This window comes from Alnus glutinosa, chromosome 6 (genome assembly GCF_958979055.1).
Source record: "Alnus glutinosa chromosome 6, dhAlnGlut1.1, whole genome shotgun sequence".
NCBI lineage: Eukaryota > Viridiplantae > Streptophyta > Magnoliopsida > Fagales > Betulaceae > Alnus > Alnus glutinosa.
In genome coordinates this window covers 18,511,597-18,519,440 of record NC_084891.1, presented here as the reverse complement: position 1 = coordinate 18,519,440, position 7,844 = coordinate 18,511,597, and the positions used below count along the sequence as shown (strand labels likewise).

General features: G+C 32.3%; 1 non-coding gene across 1 annotated transcript; it reads left to right on the top strand.

Annotated features, from left to right (window-relative positions):
• Positions 1 to 5,243: 5,243 nt before the first annotated feature.
• LOC133872111 (small nucleolar RNA R16) lies at positions 5,244 to 5,324 on the top strand. Its single transcript, XR_009900959.1, has one exon. It is a non-coding gene; the product is annotated as a small nucleolar RNA R16 (small nucleolar RNA).
• The last annotated feature ends 2,520 nt before the right edge of the window (positions 5,325 to 7,844 follow it).

Below are 7,844 nucleotides of genomic sequence, written 5' to 3'. Positions count from 1 at the left end.
ATTGATCATGCCAAAACAGAGAGTGATTATTTTGGCTAAAATATGGTAGCTCTTGAGGTAAATGAGGGTTGGAGCCATGACTCTTGGTTAAGGTTATAAGTTTCTACAATAATTTGGTAGCTTATTGTAAGTGCCTTTTAGGAAGGAAAAAATTAAGTCTTATTGGAAGATGAGGTTTACATTGGCAATAATGAAGAAGGATATGTTAAAATTGTGAATAGTTGAGGAGATGGTTTAGTAGTGACATTATGTTAGATCAGAATATTCATAGTAGAATATATTGGTTTAAAAAGGGTAATATATGGAAAACATACTTGAATGAATGAATTATAATACGATACAACCAAAAAAAAAATTATAAAAATATATAATAAAATGGGTAATTTTTTTTTTTTTTTTTTTAGATTGGATAGTAAAGAATGACAAATAGATTCAAAGTATGATAGCTTTCGAGATATCTGAATTTGATTAAAGTATATATTTTAGCGTCATAAAAGTCATTTGATGATAATCAAGCGGCCAAAAGAAGTGTAACGCCTAAGAAATTCTAAGTTCTTAAATTCATTATAGAACTCATTAATATTGTTGAGAAAACAATGTCAATAAGTTATTATAATTGTTTTAGAGTTGTCGTTGACTAAGTTTAGAAGCTTTATGATCAAGTCTTAAACTTTTAGAAACTTAAAGTTGACTTTTGAACTTAAAATTTTGATTGGACCAAAAATAGGTCAAACTAACTTGGATTAAGTCAAATCAAAGCCCGTTATACTAAGAATGAAAATATCTAATATATGGTGAAATTTAATGAAAAGTTCACTTGTTAACTTTTTAGACTTAAAGTTGACTATTTAGTTGCCAAATAGCACTTTTGATTGACGTTTTATTTCTAAATTTGGGCATAAAAAACATGTTTTTAGGGCATGTATAGACTCAATTTAGTAAATATATAGTTGTCATATAAGTCCTATGAAGTCATAATTTAATTTGGTGAAAGTTGACTTTTTTTACTCGAAAGCGGTGTTTTAAATGATCCAAGTGTTAATAAAATACAGAATTAATTCAAAAGACACATGCATGACCGACCACCCTTGCTGGTTTTGACTCCTAGTTGCTGATATTTTACTAGTTACTCCAATCTAGTTGAATGGTAAAAATAGTTAGAAAACTGGGAAGACTTTTTGGTAGCTTGCCTTAACTTTCAAAATGAGGAAACTTCCTTGTCTCTTCTTTTCCAGCAGCGGCCGTGAGTTTGTGCTCCCCATTCAAATTTTTTTTAGTTCTATAAATGCAAGGCAAGGCATAAATCTTTCATTTTTACAAAGGCAAGTCAATACCCATGCAAAATTTCCATGATTTTCTGTTCTCTCTCTTGCACCCTTCTTGGCCAGCTTGGTGTTTTTGAGTGAAAACTTTCTGTTTTGCGAATTCCTAGATTCTGTCCAACAACTATTAGAAGGGTAGGAGGTGTTTTTCCCTTGCTCTTACACAGCCCAGCCTTATAGTTCATCCAAGCACCTATTTGGCCACTTTGAAGTGAAAGTGGAGGTTTTGTTCTAAAAATAATTTGGTATGTATTTTGTATGTAGAAGCACTCCATAGGTGTTCTCAAAGAAGCATTTTATATTAGTTTACTACTTAGAGTTCAAAACTCTAAAGATATGGTTTCAAAAGAAAAGCTTTTGAGAGAATACCCTATAGTACACTTATGTTCTTTCTTTGATACATAGATTGTATTCTTTGATTTTATGAAGTTGATTATGGATCCTATAAACTTATAAAATGGAATTAACTAAAGAGATATAAACAGTTCTTGCTATTTATTATCCTTGTGATGGTTTTGGATCGTCATGGGAAATTGTTATTATTTATGTTTCTTATACATATTCCATATATCTATGTATATATTGTTATAGGATTCATGGTTAAACATTATGTCACCTAGAGCACTATGCTGTGTTTCGGTATTTAAACATGGATCATGGTAGTAGTGATTGATCTTATGACTTTCATAAGTAATAACATCTATGTATATATATAGTGTTAGGGTTCATATTTAAACATTAAGTCACCAAGAGCATTATGTTGTGTTTCTGTATTTAAACATGAATCATTGTTGTATCTTATATATATATATAGTGTTAGGGTTCATATTTAAACATTAAGTCAACAAGAGCACTATGTTTTCTTTCGGTATTTAAACATGAATCATAATAGTATCTTATATATATATATATATATATTGTTGACATTCATGTTTAAATATTATGTCGCCAAGAGAACTATGCTATGTTTCGGAGGTTTAAAGGGCGCTACTCAGGTTGAGAAGGCAACCTAAGAACGAGAGGTCTGAAGTAAGGTGATCACAAAATATAAACTAATTGGTCACTATGATGTATATTTACACAATCATTGCATTTGTTATCTTTATGAATTGTTTTTAATCTAATGCTAACTTATGCTATGAAAATGGATGACTCACTTGTTTGTGTCTACGTAAATATGATGATGTCGTATTTGCATAGTTATTGATGCAAATTAGGAATGTGAAGGCATGGATCACTTCGCCATTTTTTATGGTTTTTAATACCATTTACGGACTATTATGTGCTGGCCTCTAAGTACCTAGTTGTATCTACTTGTGTTTATTTTTCATGTTGCATGTAACATGTTTAAAATGATGTTTATATTTGGTGTGTTTTATTATGTATGCTCATGTGCCGTCTGTGGCACAAATTTTAATGCACCTAGTGTGCATATAACATATAATGAATACTAAGTAACATCTAATTTATGTTTTAAGGTATTTCAGTCAGCTCTGATGTGTTATGCTATCGATTCCTAAGACTTTAAAATATATATATATATATTATGTGGTAAGAGTTCTATCTCTAATGTAGTAATGTCACGTGAAAACCGAAGGTTACTCCTTACAAATTTGTTGGTTTAAATTCGGGGCATTACAAGAAGTATATATTTCACTGTTGTGATCGAGTAATATAAATTACCATTTGAGTAAACACTTAAAGTGGTGTACATAAATGAAAGATAGTAGTTTATTAAATTTATTGTACTCTTTGCAAATGGGTTTTAAGGGCGTCCTTAAGAAAATTGTGAATTTGTGCGCATCCTAATTAATAACTTTTTGTCTTTGTTGTTGTGCTTTGAAAAGTCAACAACATTTAATTCAAATTAGGCCAATCACATGGACCAATTTACCTTTTTTTCCTTTTTAAAACGTATGCAATGGGTGCATTTTTTAAAACTTACTCTTTTAAATACTGAACTCCTATTTTTATGATGCGGAGTGTTACAAAAACACTCCTTACAACCCCTTACACACCTGGGATGTGTTATTCCTACATCATATTACCCTACATCAAATCTACTCCAAGACACATTAGGTGTGGGACCCATGTATATGAAACCCACATATATGGGACTCACATACATGAGTTCCACATCCTATGTGTCTTGGTGTAGGATTGATGTAGGGTAATGTGATGTAGAAAAATCATTTCCCTACACACCCACCCTCTCACATAGGGTAGGGCCTAGCCCATGTGAGAGGGTGGGTTTGTAAAGAGTGTTTTTTTATCTTTTCCCTTTGAGATAAGATTGTTGCACTACCGTTACACAACTTCTCCACAATAGTGTTAACGTGTAAAATATTTTTAATTTCTTTTTTCTTTTTTCTTTTTATTTTGGATCTGAAAATAGGTTGGAGGGAAATGAAAATTTTCATTTCTACTCCAACTTGTAAGTTCTCTCTCTCTCTGAAATGGCTCTTTCTCTATCTCCGGCGCACACGTTCTCTTTCTCTCTGAAACGGCCTTCCTTCTCTCTCTTTGGCTGGTCGTTTCGTTTCTCTGGCAGATTTGGCGGCCGGATCTGTCTCCAATGAAATCAAAAAAGTGTACTCTCTCTCTCTCTCTCTCTCTCTCTCTCCGTTGAGCTAACATTTTTATGGGTATAATGTTTCCCTATGTTTACAGATCTCATTGCCGTTCTCTGTCTCTCTCCGCCGTCGTTCTTCTCTACCAGTGCCGTCTCCACCGCCGATGACTCTCTTTCTCTCTCTGAAATTATTGTTTGAAAATACTGATTCAGTTTGAGGGGGAAAAAAATTCGGTATTTTGTTTGTTGTTGGATGCTGTAACTGGTGTTAGTGATTTTGCTAGTTCTAATTGTTGGATGGTGTTGGTGATTTTGCTTGGTTCTGATTCGGTTTTAGGGAGGAAAAAAAAAAGGCGAAGATTTGTTTTGGTACAGTACTTCTTTTGCTACACGTTGCAAGGATTTTAAGGGGGTTTTACTTTGTGGGTCGTTGACAATCTGGGTATTTCAAGTGGATTTTGAGTGGTTTTGTTTCATTCCTCATGGTTTTCTTGTTGGGGTTACTTCTTCTTCGTTAATATTTTTTTGGGTCTCTTTGTCTCTATATGTGAATGATTTTTTAATTTTGAGTTTTGTCTCAATTGGTTCAGATTTGTGCAAATTCTCAATGTATGGTGGGTGATAGGCTTTTGGTTTTCCTCAAAATTTGGAATATATTATCAAATTAGATGTTTTTAAGGTTATTAGCTTAGCTTTTATGTAGTTTAGTTTTCGTGTAGAATTTGGATGCAATGCTTTATGTAGGTAAAATAATAACTTGAAGGATTTGAGGTGTATTTCAGTTTTCAAAGTGATGGAATCTGTGTAATTTTTCACTTTTTTCATTAATTTGTTTGAGAAAAAGATGCAATAAGGGGTAAAGATTCAATCACTTTGAAAGCTGAAATACATGTAGTATTTGCTCCTTGAGAAAAGCAACACATTGTAGTCTGTCCATTTATTGCCTCTCCTTTTGGATATAAGGTATGAGATATTAGGATCTATTTCTTGTTGGCTTTGTTCTTGAGGCATAGATTGAATTTCGTCGTAGTCTTGGGGTTAATTTTTGTCAAGATATAATTGTAATTGCATATCTGGATCCCCTTTTTTTTGATACATTCCATCATTCTTTGTAAACACACCATTTTTGTTTTTTAGGCTTTACTTTGGTGTTCGTTTGGTTCATGAAAATGGAGGGACAACGAAACATAACTTTTGAATCCTTAGATGTTGGGATGGTTTTGTTCAAGGTTCTATATTTATTCCCTACACTTTGTTGTCGGTCTGTGTTTCTGAATTATTCTATACCTTGTTGTCTATAAGTCAAAGTTCTATCGTTAATTGTCGATTTTGTAGGCTCACTTCCATTGGAAGGCAAAAGATGAAAAAATTATTATCTTACACACTGAACTAAATGTAAACTACAACTCTGCTTATTATCTGATGCTTTCCTTGTCTTGATCTGAGTTCTTTTCTTGTCTTTTTCTATATTTTTAATGTTTTCATTTTGTAATTCTACTCTTTTTGTTGTTGTTCTTATTCTTTGTTGCCCCATTGTGATTTTTACATGTAATAGTTTTTTTTTTTTTTTTTTTTTTTAATAGATTAGGCGTAGGTGGTGTAAAACAAAATTACGATATAGGTTTAAGTGTTTTATAAGAAAGAGAAAATAAAATTAGACCTTAACCATTGAAACACTACAGCACTAATGTTGTAGTGTTTTTTACATCACCTAAGCCTAATCTTTTTTTCTTTACATGTGCTTTTATTTTAAAATTAACATAATGGTTGAAGAACAGGAATTGTGTTTAAGAGCGTGTTAAATACTAGATTTTCTTTTTTAACCTTTGAAACCTTTACATTTTGAATTGTTTGTGTTTTATATTTAGGTTGGTGAGGTTGCAAAAAGGAATATAGAAGGTTTTATGATAATTCTGACACATGAGCTGAAGCTACTTGAGCAAGAGAAAATGAGAGCAGCTGTGATTAATTTTATCTAGTTATATTCATTTCAATAAACATAGTTGTAGTTTATTCAACTACTAGTTCATTCCTCTGGTTATGCTTATTTTTCAATGTAGGCTATTTTCTCTATGTTTATCAATAATGGATTGATGCCTATATATATTGTAACTAAACCTTTGGTTTTATGAAATATTTGATTATCTTCTAATTACCTAAAAGAGGAGATGGGATTTCTCAATGTGATGAATTAACCACCTTATAATGATTCCTTTGTAATGATCCAATCATTGCTCTTTAATAGTAATACCATATTTCCCATTGCTTTGTCAAGTGGATTCCTTTGTAATGATCCAACCTAAAGCTTGTGCTAGACTTTTCAGTGCATATAGATAGTGAAAGAGGGGCAAGAGATTGATTTATGGACAACTGTTATAAATTTATTGACCATAAACGAAGCAAAATGACGGCATCATTAGAACAAAAATACAATATACAAGAGAAGTTGCTTGTTTTTGTAATACTTAAAATTATAACTTTCATTTCTTGCAAGCACCCAAATACAAGGCTTAAGTTGCAAGCACTGCAATTACAAGAATTGAAATTATAATACCCTAAACTAATAAAAGGACAGGTGCAGACACAAAAACTACAAAATTTCCCTATCTTTGTAATCCTCCAACCAAATGGCATAAGTTTCTTTAGCATGATAATCCTTGGAACGTGCAGAGCTGGACACCAAGGTAGGGCTTCTGCCATCTCAGTATCAACACTTTTAGAGCAATAATATGTTCCTTGTGAATACAACAAGCATCTGGAGGTAAAGAAGACTAACACAACAATAGCACCTATGACAAAGACCAAATAATCTTATACAAATTACAAAGGAAGTAATAAAAAGAGGTTTAAACCAAATAATCTTTCAATAACAAGTAACGTACTAAATAAATGGTGATCCAAGAAACTACAAAAGAAGCAATAAAATGAGGTTTAAAGGGGCAATGAAACACTGTAAACCAAATTTGCCATTGTATTGAACACCAATTTGTCATGGAGAGCAAGCGTCAAAAGGATCTGCTACACATGCAATGCTCCACATCTAATAGAGCTAATGATAGCAACAGCTTAGAAAGAATAAAATTCATCAATCCGAATTTAAACAAAGTACTGTTAGATATATAATTTTGGAGAGATCTATCGGGGAAGGAGGGGTGCAAGGTATTTAGAAAAACAGCTACAGAGGCCAGTGGGATTCTATTCGAAACGAACACAAAAATCTGAACAAGGCTGCTCTATCTCCAATTGCATGCCACAATCCTCTATATGCCCCGCAATTTTCCTTTTGACCTCTTTACAAAAGTCCGAACAAGGCTTCTCATTACATGTATGTCTGCGAGCAATCAAACATTCTTGTACTTACTAAGCTTGAGATTAACAAAGGACAGAAATAATGCATCTTAAGGGTGATATAGCTCAAATCCTAAATTAAAGTATTGAAATAAAATGACTGCCTTCAAATCCATATCAAAATTCGAAATACCTGCCAATATAGCTATTACTTAAACGAAGCAAAAGATATTGACAAACTTCTAAAAGAACCGAGTAGAAATCACATCATTAAATATGCAAAGGAATTGCTAAATACCCAAAATAAAAACTTCTATTTGTGATGGAAAACTACCTTGGTACCAGCTGGCGTGTCACTCAAATCATTGTTAAAAAAGAAAGTGTGGATAGGTGTCTTTTTTTGGATTGCTAAGAACCTGCAATAAGCAATTCACTTTGCTAACAATTTCAAAGAATCGACAATAACCAAAACGAAATGAAACTATAATGTTAAGTTTAAAATAAACCATGAAACAACCATAATGTTGAGTTTGAAACAAGAGCAACTTCATCGTAGCAGCCAGAAAAGGGTTATATGACCAAGAAACAACCATTATGTTAATTTTAAAATAAAAGCATATGAAAAAAAAAAAAAAAAAAAGAAAGAAGAAAAAACACAACTA